Raw genomic sequence first — 14,936 nt, 5'->3', positions numbered from 1 at the left:
TTTATTTGGTTTCTTATCAACGCCGCAAAATGCTGCAGAATAGTTTTTTTTGGTTTCTTATCAACGCCGCAAAGTACTTCAGAATTACTTCATTTGATTTCTTATCAACGCCGCTAAGTACTGCAGAGTTATTTTTTTTATTTTCTTATCAACGCGGAAAAGTTATTAAGAATTACTGTTTTTGATTTCTTATCACCGCTGCAAAGTGCTGCAAAATTGCTTTTTTAGTTTCTTATCGATGCCGGAAAGTGGTGGAGAATTATTTTTATTTGGTTTCTAATCAACGCCGCAAATTTCCGCAGAATTACTTTTTTTTGGTTTCTTATCAACGACTCAAAGTGCTTCAGAATTATTATTATTTTTTTGGTTTTCTTTTCTACGCCGCAAAGTACTTCAGATTTACTGTTTTTGATTCCCTATCAACTCCGCTAAGTACTTACTGCAGAATTATTTATTTTTGATTTTTTATCAACGCCGCAAAGTGCTTCAGAGTTACTTTTTTGGTTTCCTAATTACGCCGCTAAGTACTTCAGAATTACTTTTTTGATTTCTTACAAACGCCTCAAAGTGCTGCAGAATTGCTCTTTTGGTTTCTTATCAACGCAGCAAAGTGCTGCAGAGTTACGTTTTTTTGTTTCTTATCAACGACTCAAATCGCTTCAGGATAATTTGTTTGGTTTTCCTAATTACGCCGAAAAGTGCTGGAGATTGACTTTTTTGGTTTTTTATCAACCCTGCAACGTGCTGCAGAAATATTTTGGTTGAATTCTTATCAACGCGCCAAAGTGCTGCAAAATTCATTTTTTAAATGTCTTATCAACGGAGCAAAGTGCTGCTGATTTTTTTTTGCTTTCTTATCAACGCCGCAAAATGCTTCAGAAATACTTTTATTGGTTTCTTTTTAACGTCGCAAAGTGCTTCAGAAATAATTTTTTTTTATTTTTTGTCAACGCGCAAAATGCTGCAGAATTTTTTTTGGTTCTTTATCGACGACGCAAAATGCTTCAGAATTACATTTTTTGGTTTTCTCATCAACGGCGCAAAGTGCTACTGAATTATTTTTTTGTTTTATTATATACGCCGCAAAGTGCTTCAGAATTTTTTTTTGGGTTACTTAACAACGCCAAAAATAGCTGAAGAATGACTTTTTTGGTTTTTTTATCAACCTGCAACGTGCTGCAGAAATATTTTGTTTGGTTTCTTAATAACTCCAAAAATGCTGCAGAATTAATCTTTTTTGGTTTCTTATCAACGCCGCAAAGTGCTGCAGAACTGTTTTTTTTTGGTTTCTTATCAACGCCGCAAATTGGTGCAGAATTACATTTTTTACTTTATAAAAAACGCCGCAAAGTGCCTCAGAGTTGTTTTTTTTGTGTTTCTTACCAATGCCGCAAAGTGATGGAGAAATAAGTTTTTGGTTTCTTATCAATCCTGCAACGTGCTGCAGATATATGTTTTTTTTTTGGTTTTATTATTTACGCCGCAAAGTACTTTAGAATTAGTTTTTTTGGTTTGTTATAGACGCCGCAAAGTGCTTCAGAATTGTTTTTTTTTGGTTTCTTATCAACGCCGCAAATTGGTGCAGTATTACATTTTTTTGGTTCTTCATCAACGCCGCAAAGTGATGCAGAATTGTTTTTATTTGTTTTCTTATCAACGCCGCAAAATGCTGCAGATTTTTTTTGTTGCTTATCAGCGACTCAAATTGCTTCAGGATAATGTTTTTTTGGTTTTCTTGATTACGCCGCAAAGTACTTCAGAATTTATTTTTTTGATTTCTTATCAACGCCGTTAAGCACTGCATAATTATTTTTTTTTGTTTTCTTATCAACGCCGAAAAGTTTTTCAGAATTACTGTTTTTGATTTCTTATCAACGCCGCAAAGTGCTGCAGAATTGCTTTTTTGGTTTCTTATCAACGCCGCAAAGTGGCGTAGAGTTATTTTCATTTGGTTTCTAATCAACGCCGCAAAATTCTGCAGAATTTTTTTTTGGTTTCTTATCAACGATCCAAAGTGCTTCAGAATTGTTTTTTTGGGTTTCTTACCAATGCCGCAAAACGATGGAGAAACAAAATTTCGGTTTCTTATCAACCCTGCAACGTGCTGCAGAAACATTTTTTTGGTTTTCTTATCTACGCCGCAAAGTACTTCAGAATTATTTTTTTTGGTTTATTATAGACGCCGCAAAGTGCTTCAGAATTGTTTTTTTTGGTAGTGGTGCAGTATTACATTTTTTGGTTTCTTATCAACGCCGCAAAGTGGTGAAGAATTATTTTTATTTGGTTTCTAATCAACGCCGCAAAATTCTGCAGAATGAATTTTTTTTGGTTTCTTATCAACGACTCAAAATGCTTCAGAAATTTTTTTTTTTTTGGTTTTCTTATCTACGCCGCAAAGTACTTCAAAATTACTGTTTTTGATTTCCTATCAACGCTCTAAGTATTGCAGAAATAATTGATTTTGGTTTTTTATCAACGCCACAAAGTGCTTCAGATTTTCTTTTTTTGGTTTCCTAATTACGCCGCAAAGTATTTCAGAATTACTGTTTTTGATCTCTTATCAACGCCGCAAAGTGCTGCAGTAGTACATTTTTTTGGTTTTTTATCAACGCCGCAGTGTGATTAGGAATTAATTTTTTTGATTTCAACGCCGCTAAGCACTGCACAATTGCTTTTTTGGTTTCTTATTACCGCCGGAAAGTGGCGCAAAGTTATTTTTATTTGGTAGTGGTGCAGTATTACATTTTTTGGTTTCTTATCAACGCCGCAAAGTGGTGAAGAATTATTTTTATTTGGTTTCTAATCAACGCCGCAAAATTCTGCAGAATGAATTTTTTTTGGTTTCTTATCAACGACTCAAAATGCTTCAGAAATTTTTTTTTTTTTGGTTTTCTTATCTACGCCGCAAAGTACTTCAAAATTACTGTTTTTGATTTCCTATCAACGCTCTAAGTATTGCAGAAATAATTGATTTTGGTTTTTTATCAACGCCACAAAGTGCTTCAGATTTACTTTTTTTGGTTTCCTAATTACGCCGCAAAGTATTTCAGAATTACTGTTTTTGATCTCTTATCAACGCCGCAAAGTGCTGCAGTAGTACATTTTTTTGGTTTTTTATCAACGCCGCAGTGTGATTAGGAATTAATTTTTTTGATTTCAACGCCGCTAAGCACTGCACAATTGCTTTTTTGGTTTCTTATTACCGCCGGAAAGTGGCGCAAAGTTATTTTTATTTGGTTTCTAATCAACGCCGCAAAATTCTGCAGAATTATGTTTTTTTGGTTTCTTATCAACGACTCAACGTGCTTCAGAGTTGTTTTTTTTGGGTTTCTTACCAATGCCGCGAAGTGATGGAGAAATAATTTTTTGGTTTCTTATCAATCCTCCAACGTGCTGCAGAATTGTTTTTTTGGTTTTCTTATCTACGCCGCAAAGTATTTCAGAAATAATTTTTTTGGTTTATTATAGACGCCTCAAAGTGCTTCAAGTTTGTTTTTATTTTGGTTTTTTATCAACGCTGCAATATGCTGCAGAATTTTTATTTTGTTTCTTATCAACGACTCAAATTGCTTCAGAATATTTTTTTTGGTTTTCTTAATTACGCCGCAAAGTAATTCAGAATTACTTCTTTTGATTTCTTATCAACGCCGCTAAGCAGTGCAGAATTATTTTTTTTGTTTTCTTATCAACGCCGCAAAGTGGTGCAGAATTATTTTTTTTTGGTTTCTAATCAACGCCGCAAAATTCTGCAGAAATAACTTTTTTGGTTTCTTATCAACGACTCAAAGTGCTTGAGAATTAATTTTTTTTTGGTTTTCTTATCTACGCCGCAACGTACTTCAGAATCACTGTTGTTGATTTCCTATCAACGCCGCAAAGTGCTGCAAAATTTGCTTTTTTGGTTTCTTATCAACGCCGCAAAGTGGTGGAGAATTGTTTTTATTTGGTTTCTAATCAACGCCGCAAAACTCTGCAGAATTACTTTTTTCTTGGTTTCTTCTCAACGATTCAAAGTGCTTCAGAATTACTGTTTTTGATTCCCTATCAACTCCGCTAAGTACAGCAGAATTATTTATTTTTGGTTTTTATCAACGCCGCAAAGTGCTTCAGAGTTACTTTTTTTGGTTTCTTTATTACGCCGCAAAGTACATCAGAATTACTTTTTTGATTTTTTATAAACGCCGCAAAGTCCTGCAGAATTGCTCTTTTGGTTTCTTATCAACGCCGCAAAGTGGTGCAGAATTATTTTTATTTGGTTTCTTATCAACGCCGCAAAATGCTGCAGAATTACTTTTGTGTGTTTCTTATCAACGACTCAAATTGCTTCCGAAAATTTTTTTTTCTTAATTACGCCGCAAAGTACTTCAGAATTACTTTTTTTGATCTCTTATCAACGCCGCTAACCACTGCAGAATTATTTCTAATTTTTGTTTTCTTATCAACGCCGAAAATTTATTCAGAATAACTCATTTTGATTTCTTATCAACGCCGCAAAGTGCTGCAGAATTGCTTTTTTGGTTTCTTACCAACGCCGCAAAGTGGCGCAGAAAGAATTTTATTTGGTTTCTAATCAACGCCGCAAAATGCTGCAGAATTACCATTTTCGGTTTTTGTCAACGACTCAAATGCTTCAGAGTTTTTTTTTTGGTTTTCTTATCTACGCCGCAAAGTACTTCAAAATTACTGTTTTTGATTTCCTATCAACGCTCTAAGTACTGCAGAATTAATTGATTTTGGTTTTTTATCAACGCCGCAAAGTGCTTCAGAGTTACTTTTTTTGGTTTTTTAATTACGCCGCAAAGTATTTCAGAATTACTTTTTTGATTTCTTATCAACGCCGGAAAGTGGCGCAAAGTTATTTTTATTTGGTTTCTAATCAACGCCGCAAAATTCTGCAGAATTATGTTTTTTTGGTTTCTTATCAACGACTCAACGTGCTTCAGAATTGTTTTTTTTGGGTTTCTTACCAATGCCGCCAAGTGATGGAGAAATATTTTTTTGGTTTTCTTATCTACGCCGCAAAGTATTTCAGAAATAATTTTTATGGTTTATTATAGACGCCGCAAAGTGCTTCAAGTTTGTTTTTTTTTGGTTTCTTATCAACGCCGCAAAGTGGTGCAGTATTACATTTTTTTGGTTTCTTATCAACGCTGCAAAGTGGTGCAGAATAATTTCTATTTGGTTTTTATCAACGCTGCAATATGCTGCAGAATTTTTATTTTGTTTCTTATCAACGACTCAAATTGCTTCAGAATATTTTTTTTGGTTTTCTTAATTACGCCGCAAAGTAATTCAGAATTACTTCTTTCGATTTCTTATCAACGCCGCTAAGCAGTGCAGAACTATTTTTTTTGTTTTCTTATCAACGCCGCAAAGTGGTGCAGAATTATTTTTTTTGGTTTCGAATCAACGCCGCAAAATTCTGCAGAAATAACATTTTTGGTTTCTTATCAACGACTCAAAGTGCTTCAGAATTAATTTTTTTTTGGTTTTTTTATCTACGCCGCAAAGTACTTCAGAATCACTGTTGTTTATTTCTTATCAACGCCGCAAAGTGCTGCAAAATATGCTTTTTTGGTTTCTTATCAACGCCGCAAAGTGGTGGAGAATTGTTTTTATTTGGTTTCTAATCAACGCCGCAAAATTCTGCAGAATTACTTTTTTCTTGGTTTCTTCTCAACGATTCAAAATGCTTCAGAATTACTGTTTTTGATTCCCTATCAACTCCGCTAAGTACAGCAGAATTATTTATTTTTGGTTTTTATCAACGCCGCAAAGTGCTTCAGAGTTACTTTTTTTGGTTTCTTTATTACGCCGCAAAGTACTTCAGAATTACTTTTTTGATTTTTTATAAACGCCGCAAAGTCCTGCAGAATTGCTCTTTTGGTTTCTTATCAACGCCGCAAAGTGGTGCAGAATTATTTTTATTTGGTTTCTTATCAACGCCGCAAAATGCTGCAGAATTACTTTTGTGTGTTTTTTATCAACGACTCAAATTGCTTCCGAAATTTTTTTTTTCTTAATTACGCCGCAAAGTACTTCAGAATTACTTTTTTTGATCTCTTATCAACGCCGCTAACCACTGCAGAATTATTTCTAATTTTTGTTTTCTTATCAACGCCGAAAATTTATTCAGAATTACTCATTTTGATTTCTTATCAACGCCGCAAAGTGCTGCAGAATTGCTTTTTTGGTTTCTTATCAACGCCGCAAAGTGGCGCAGAAATAATTTTATTTGGTTTCTAATCAACGCTGCAAAATGCTGCAGAATTACCATTTTCGGTTTTTGTCAACGACTCAAATGCTTCAGAGTTTTTTTTTTGGTTTTCTTATCTACGCCGCAAAGTACTTCAAAATTACTGTTTTTGATTTTCTATCAACGCTCTAAGTACTGCAGAATTAATTGATTTTGGTTTTTTATCAACGCCGCAAAGGGCTTCAGAGTTACTTTTTTTGGTTTCCTAATTACGCCGCAAAGTACTTCGAAATTATTTTTCTGATTTCTTATCAACGCCGCAAAGAGCTGCAGTAGTACATTTTTTTGGTTTTTTATCAACGCCGCAATGTGATGCAGTCGGAATGGATTCAGGCCGAAATGGATTCAGGCCGAAAATTAAACTTTACAAGCACCTCAAATCATTATTTTTTCATCTGTAAAACGTTTCTTTTCAAAATTTCAGGCTAGTTTAGTCCATAATAAGCGTTATTTATGACAATGAATTACTTATGATTGGCATAAGTTGATAATATCAGCCGTTTTTTGAAATGCATAAATTATAAACAAGAAAATTACCTTCAACCGTGTTTTATTTTTCATTTTTCCTATACTTCATTTGGAGCTTTAAATTTCGTGAAAACGCTATTAATTACCGAATAAAGATCATAAAATTGAGAAATTCTTTTAAAAAAGTTTTCAAAATAACCTTATTTCATGACTTAATGAGAAAATTTTCGGCTTGAAGTCCCTAATTTTACGATTCGGCTTGAAGTCCCGTCGACTTGATGTCCGGCACCCTGTTCTTTTAGCTCGATTTGATTCACACTTTCACATTCGAGGTCGTCAAAGTATTTCCCAAATGATTGACACCTCTTTGACAGCAAAACAATCGCTTCAAGGTCGTCCAAATCTGTTTCAACTCGGAGAAGAATTTCTTCTGAAAGATAGCATACACTAATGGGTTCGAGACAGTGTTGAAAAGAGACAGCATTGGTGCAGAATTATTTTTGTTAGTTTATAATAAAGCCGCAGAGCGCCTCAGAATTGTTTTTTTTTGGGTTTCTTACCAACGTCGCAAGGTGCTGGAGAAACAATTTTTTTGTTTCTTATCAATCCTGCAACGTGCTGTGGAGTTATTTTTTTTTGGTTTTCTTATCTACGCCGCACAGTACTTCAAAATTACTTTTTTGATTTAATATAGACGCCGCAAAGTGCTTCAGAATTTTTTTTTGTTTTCTTATCAACACGGCAAAGTGCTGCAGAATTACTTCTTTTTGATTTCTTACCAATGCCGCAAAGTGCTGCAGAGTTGCTTTTTGGTTTCTTATCACCGCCGCAAAGTGCCGCAGAATTACTTTTTTTTGGTTTCTTATCAACGCCGCAAAGTGCTGCAGAATTGTTTTTTTTTTGGTTTCTTATCAACGCCGCAAAGTGGTGCAGAATAATTTTTTTTTTGGTTTATTATAAACGCCGCAAAGTGCTTCAAATTAGTTTTTTTGGGTTACTTACCAACGCCGCAAAATGCTGGAGAACTACAATTTTGGTTTCTTATCAACCCTGCAACGTACTGCAGAATTACTTCTTTTTGATTTCTTATTAACGCCGCAAAGTTTTTCAGAACTATTTTATTTTTCGTTTCTTATCAACGACGCAAACTGCTGCAGAATTGCTTTTTGTTTTCTTATCAACGCCGCAAAGTGGTGCAGACTTAATTTTTTTGGTTTATTATAGCCGCCGCAAAGTGCTCAGATTTGTTTTTTTTTGGGTTACTCATCAACGCCTCAAAGTGCTGCAGAATTACTTCTTTTTGATTTCTTACCAACGCCGCAAAGTGCTGCAGAATTACTTCTTCTTGATTTCTTAACAACGCGGCAAAGTGTTGGAGAGTTGCTTTTTTGGTTTCTTATCAACGCCTCAAAGTGCTGCAAATTAATTTTTAAATGTCTCATCAACGGCGCAAAGTGCTGCTAAATTACCTTTTTTGCTTTCTTATCAACGCCGCAAAGTGGTGCAGAATTACTTTTTTTGGTTAATTATAAACGCCGCAAAGTGCTTCATCAATGTTTTTTTTGGTTACTTACCAACTCCGCAAATTGCTCAAGAATTACATTTTTGGTTTCTTATCAACCCTGCAACGTGCTGCAGAATCACTTGTTTTTGATTTCTTATCAACGCCGCAAAGTTAATCAGAAAAAAATTTTTTTTGTTTCTTATCAACGACCTAAAGTGCTTACGAATTGTTTTGTTTGTGTTTCTCATCAACGCCGTAAAGTGCTGCAGAATCACTTCTTTTTGATTTCTTACCAATGCCGCAAAATGCTGCAGAGTTGCTTTTTTGGTTTCTTATCAACGTCGCACAGCGGTGCAGAAATATTTTTTTAGGTTTATTATAAACGCCGCAAAGTGCTTCAGAATTGATTTTTTCAGGTACTTATCAACGCCGCAAAGTGCTGGAGAATTACTTTTTTAGTTTAATATCAACGCCGAAAAATGCTGCAGAATTATTTTTTTGATTTCTTACCAACGCCGAAAAGTGCTGCAGATTTACTTCTTTTTGATTTCTTACCATCGCTGCAAAGTGCTGGAAAGTTGCTTTTTTGGTTTCTTATCAACGCCGCAAAGTGCTGCGAATTAATTTTTAAATGTCTTATCAACGGCGCAAAGTGCTGCTGAATTACTTTTTTGCTTGATTATCAACGCCGCAAAGTGGTGCAGAATTACTTTTTTTTGTTTATTATAAACGCCGCAAAGTGCTTCAGAATTGTTTTTTTTTGGTTACTTACCACGGCCGCAAAATGCTGGAGAATTACCTTTTTGGTTTCTTATCATCCATGCAACGTGCTGCAGAATCACTTGTTTTTGATTTCTAAATCAACGCCGCAAAGTTAATCAGAAATCGTTTTTTTTTGTTTCTTATCAACGACGCAAAGTGCTTCAGAATTGTTTTTTTTTGTGTTTCTCATCAACGCTGCAAAGTGCTGCAGAATCACTTCTTTTTGATTTCTTACCGATGCCGCAAAGTGATTTTTTACCAATTTTTTTTGTTTCCTTATCAAGGCCGCAAAGTGGTGCAGAATTATTTTTTCTTGGTTATTATAAACGCCGCAAAGTGCTTCAGAATAGTTTTTTTTGGGTTACTTACCAACGCCGCAAAATGCTGGAGAATTACAATTTTGGTTTCTTATCAACCCTGCAACGTACTGCAGAATTACTTCTTTTTGATTTCTTATCAACGCCGCAAAGTTTTTCAGAACTATTTTATTTTTCGTTTCTTATCAACGACGCAAACTGCTGCAGAATTGCTTTTTTGTTTTCTTATCAACGCCGCAAAGTGGTGCAGACTTAATTTTTTTGGTTTATTATAGACGCCGCAAAGTGCTTCAGAGTTGTTTTTTTTTGGGTTACTCATCAACACCTCAAAGTGCTGCAGAATTACTTCTTTTTGATTTCTTACCAACGCCGCAAAGTGCTGCAGAATTACTTCTTCTTGATTTCTTACCATTGCCGCAAAATGCTGCAGAGTTGCTTTTTTGGTTTCTTATCAACGTCGCAAAGCGGTGCAGAATTATTTTTTTAGGTTTTTTATAAACGCCGCAAAGTGCTTCAGAATTGATTTTTTCAGGTACTTATCAACGCCTCAAAGTGCTGGACAATTACTTTTTTGGTTTAATATCAACGCCGAAAAATGCTGCAGAATTATTTTTTTGATTTCTTACCAACGCCGAAAAGTGCTGCAGAATTACTTCTTTTTGATTTCTTACCATCGCCGCAAAGTGCTGGAAAGTTGCTTTTTTGATTTCTTACCAACGCCGCAAAGTGCTGCAGACTTACTTCTTCTTGATTTCTTAACAACGCCGCAAAGTGCTTCAGAATTGTTTTTTTTGGTTACTTACCAAGGCCGCAAAATGCTGGAGAATTACATTTTTGGTTTCTTATCAACCCTGCAACGTGCTGCAGAATCACTTGTTTTTGATTTCTTATCAGCGCCGCAAAGTTAATCAGAAATAGTTTTTTTTGTTTTTTATCAACGACGCAAAGTGCTTCAGAATTGTTTTTTTTTTGTGTTTCTCATCAACGCTGCAAATTGCTGCAGAATCAATTTTTTTTTGATTTGTTACCAATGCCGCAAAGTGATTTTTTACCAATTTTTTTGTTTCCTTATCAAGGCCGCAAAGTGGTGCAGAATTATTTTTTCTTGGTTATTATAAACGCCGCAAACTTCTTCAGAAATGATTTTTTTGGGTTACTTACCAACACCGCAAAGAGCTGCAGAATCACTTCTTTTTGATTTCTTACCAATGCCGCAAAGTGCTGCAGAGTTGCTTTTTTGGTTTCTTATCAACGTCGCAAAGTGGTGCAGAATTATTTTTTTTTGGTTTAATATAAACGCCGCAAAAAGCTTCAGAATTGATTTTTTTGGGTTACTTACCAACGCCGCAAAGTGCTGGAGAAATACTTTTGTTGTTTCTTATCAACCCTGAAACGTGTTGCAGACTTATACTTTTTTTTGGTTTGTTATCAACGCCGCAAAGTGGTGCAGAATTAATTTTTTGGTTATTATAGACGCTGCAAAGTGCTTCAGAATTGTTTTTTTTGTGGGTTTCTAATCAACGCCGCAAAGTGCTGCAGAATCTTTTCTTTCTGATTTCTTACCAACGCCGCAAAGTGCTGTAGAGTTGCATTTTTGGTTTCTTATCAACGCCGCAAAGTGCTGCAGTATTCATTTTTTAATGTGTTAACAACGTCGCAAAGTGCTGCTGACTTACTTTTGTTGTTTCTTATCAACCCTGAAACGTGTTGCAAACTTATACTTTTTTTTGGTTTGTTATCAACGCCGCAAATTGCTTCGGAATTAATTTTTTTGGGTTTCTTATCAACCCTGCAACGTGCTGCAGAACTAGTTTTTTTGGTTTCTTATCAACGCCGATAAAAAAAGCTGTAGAATTATCGTTTTGGTTTCTTATCAACGCCATAAAGTGCTGCAGAATTGCTTTTTTGGTTTCGTATCAATGTCGCAAAGTGGTGCAGAATAACTTTTTTTGGTTTATTTTAAACGCCGCAAATTGCTTCGGATTTGATTTTTTTGGGTTTCTTATCAACCCTGCAACGTGCTGCAGAACTTGTTTTTTTGGTTTCTTATCAACGCCGATAGAAAAGCTGCAGAACTATTGTTTTGGTTTCTTATCAACAACGCAAAGTGCTGCAGAATTGCTTTTTCGGTTACTTATCAACGCCGCAAAGTGGTGCAGAATTACTTTTTTTGGGTTTATTTTAAACGCTGCAAATTGCTTCAGAATTGATTTTTGTTTGGGTTTCTTATCAACCCTGCAACGTGCTGCAGAACTAGTTTTTTTGAGTTTCTTACCAATGCCACAAAGTGCTGGAGAATTACATTTTTGGTTTCTTATCAACCCTGCAACCTGCTGCAGAATTATTTTCTTTGGTTTCTTATCAACGCCGCAAAGTGCTGCAGAATTAATTTTGTTTTAATATCAACGCCGAAAAATGCTGCAGAGTTATTTTTTTGGTTTCTTATTAACGCCGCAAAGTGCTGCAGAATTGTTTTTTTTTTGGTTTCTTATCAACACCGCAAAGTGGTGCAGAATTACATTTTTGGTTACTTATCAACCCTGCAACGTGCTGCAGAGTTTCTTTTTTGGTTTTATTATCTACGTCGCAAAGTACTTCAAATTTACTTTTTTTGATTTCTTATCAACGCTGCTAAGTACTGCAGAATTATTTTTTTTTGGTTCATATCACTGCCGCAAAGTTGTTCAAAGTTACTTTTTTGGCTTTTATCAACGCCGCAACGTGCTGCAGAATTTTTTTTTGTTTTCTCATCAACACCGGAAAGTGGGGCAGAATTAATTTTCTTGTTTTATAAAAAACGCCGCAAAATGATTCAGAATAAGTTTTTTTTGGTTTATAATAAACGACTTAAAGTGCTTCAGATTTTTTTTTGTGTTTCTCATCAACGCCGCAAAGTGCCGAAGCATCATTTCTTTTTGGTTTCTTACCAATGCCGCAAAGTGCTGCAATGTTGCTTTTTTGGTTTTTTATCAACGTCGCAAAGTGGTGCAGAATTATTTTTTTGGTTTATTTTAAACGCCGCAAAGTGCTTCAGCATTGACTTTTTTAGGTTACTTACCAACGCCGCAAAATGCTCGAGAATTACTTTTTTGGTTTAATATCAACGCCAAAAAATGCTGCAGAATTATATTTGATTTCTTACCAACGCCGCAAAGTGCTGCAGAATTACTTCTTTTTGATTTCTTACCAACGCCGCAAAGTGCTGGAGAGTTGCTTTTTTGGTTTCTTATCAACGCCGCAAAGTGCTGCAAATTAATTTTTAAATTTCTAATCAACGGCGCAAAGTGCTGCTGAATTACTTTTTTTGCTTTCTTATCAACGCCGCAAAGTGGTGCAGAATTAATTTTTTTGGTTTATCATAAACGCCGCAAAGTGCTTCAGAATTGTTTTTTTTTGGTTACTTACCAAGGCCGCAAAATGCTAGAAAATTCCATTTTTGGTTTCTTATCAACCCTGCAACGTGCTGCAGAATCACTTGTTTTTGATTTCTTATCAACGCCGCAAAGTTAATCAGAAAAAAAATTTCGTTTCTTATCATTGACGCAAAGTGCTTCAGAATTAATTTTTTTTGTGTTTCTCATCAACGCCGCAAAGTGCTACAGAATCACTTCTTTTTGATTTCTTACCAATACCGCAAAGTGCTGCAGAGTTGCTTTTTTGGTTTCTCATCAACGTCGTAAAGTGGTGCAGAATTATTTTTTTTTTTTATTATAAACGCCGCAAAGTGCTTCAGATATTTTTTTTGGGTTACTTACCAACGCCGCAAAGTGCTGGAGAACTAGTTTTTTTTGTTTTGTTACCAACGTCGCAAAGTGGTGCACAATTACCTTTCTTTGGTTCATTATAAACGCCGCAAAGTTCTTCAGAATTGATTTTTTTGGGTTACTTACCAACACCGCAAAGTGCTAGAGAAATTTTTTTGTGGTTTCTTATCAACCCTGAAACGTGCTGCAGAACTATTTTTTTTGGTTTCTTATCAACGCCGAGAAATGCTGCAGAATTTTTTTTTTGGTTTCTTATCAATCCTGCAACGTGTTGCAGACTTATATTTTTTTTTGGTTTGTTATCAACGCCGCAAAGTGGCGCAGAATTAAGTTTTTGGTTATTTTAGACGCCGCAAACTGCTTTAGATTTGTTTTTTGTGGGTTTGTAATCAACGCCGCAAAGTGCTGCAGAATCTTTTCTTTTTGACTTCTTACCAACGCCGCAAAGTGCTGCAGAATTGCTTTTTTGGTTTCTTATCAACGCCGCAAAATGGTACAGAATTATTTTTTTGGTTTATAATAAACACCGCAAAGAGCTTTCGAATTTTTTTTTGAGTTTCTTACGAGCGCCGCAAAGTGCTGGAGAATTACAATTTTGGTTTCTTATCAACCCTGCAACATGCTGCAGAATTATTTTCTTTGGTTTCTTATCAACGCCGCAAAGTGCTGCAGACTTATTTTTTTGGTTTCTTATCAACGCCACAAAGTGCTGCAGAATTGTTTTTTTTTGGTTTCTTAACAACACCGCAAAGTTATGCAGAATTACATTTTTGGTTACTTATCAACCCTGCAACGTGCTGCAGATTTTCTTTTTTGGTTTTCTTATCTACGTCGCAAAGTGCTGGAGAATTACATTTTTGGTTTCTTATCAACCCTGCAACATGCTGCAGAATTATTTTCTTTGGTTTCTTATCAACGCCGCAAAGTGCTGCAGAATTGCTCTTTTGGTTTAATATCAACGCCGAAAATGCTGCAGACTTATTTTTTTGATTTCTTATCTACGCCACTAAGTACTGCAGAATTATTATTTTTTTGTTTCTTATCAACGCCGCAACGTGCTGCATTTTTTCTTTTTTTTGCTTTCTCATCAACACCGCAAAGTGCTGCAGAATTGCTATTTTGGTTTCTCATCAACGCCGCAAAGTGGGGCAGAATTATTTTTCTTGTTTTATTATAAACGCCGCAAAGTGATTCAGAATTACTTTTTTTGGTTTCTTATCAACGCCGCAATTAAGAAATCCTATTTTGGCCGACCGACCCTAAAATATTTCTAAAGGCGACCTTTGGCGCCAATGAATACTAACTTTGAGTGGGAGCGCGCGCCAAAAAACGCAATTTTTTTGTCAAAATTTTCGGAAAATGCCCAAAAACGGCTTTTTTGACCTGTTTTTTTTTCAACAATTTGTCTGCGGCGCGGAAGTTTTGGCCAAAACAGCGTCTTTTTACTGCTTTAGGAGAGCTCGGAAAATCAATTTGGTCGACCTAAAAAAAATGTCAAAAATTTCAAATTATTTTTTAAAGCCGCCCCCTCGAGAAAATCCTAGATCCGCATCTGACGCATATGCTCGTGGAGATAAAAGTGTGTGATTCAAATCCTTTCAACGTTATTGCATTCCACGAGTTATTGCTCTTCTTTTTCTTGATATAATTTTTATCTGAGTAAACAACCGGCTGAAGAAAGGAAATCTGAAACTCCAAATGTCTATTTTTTTAAATATTTTTAGTGCAATTATTAATATGGGCGCTATTTTGTGCGCTACGTTTTCGAACAACTTATGATTTGTGTAATTTTTTGCAAGCGAGTTAGGAATTTATTATCATAATTACGAAGTCCACTTTTGTTCACGATAACCTGCTAGTAAAAG

At 35.3% G+C, this 14,936-nt stretch overlaps 1 protein-coding gene across 1 annotated transcript in view; it reads left to right on the top strand.

Annotated features, from left to right (window-relative positions):
- The window catches only part of LOC134842870 (programmed cell death protein 6-like), a 417,453-nt gene that overhangs the window by 258,230 nt on the left and 144,287 nt on the right, over positions 1-14,936 (top strand). The window lies entirely within an intron of this gene.

This window comes from Symsagittifera roscoffensis, chromosome 3, assembly GCF_963678635.1.
Source record: "Symsagittifera roscoffensis chromosome 3, txSymRosc1.1, whole genome shotgun sequence".
Classification (NCBI taxonomy): domain Eukaryota; kingdom Metazoa; phylum Xenacoelomorpha; order Acoela; family Convolutidae; genus Symsagittifera; species Symsagittifera roscoffensis.
This window is presented reverse-complemented; position numbering and strand designations above follow the sequence as displayed.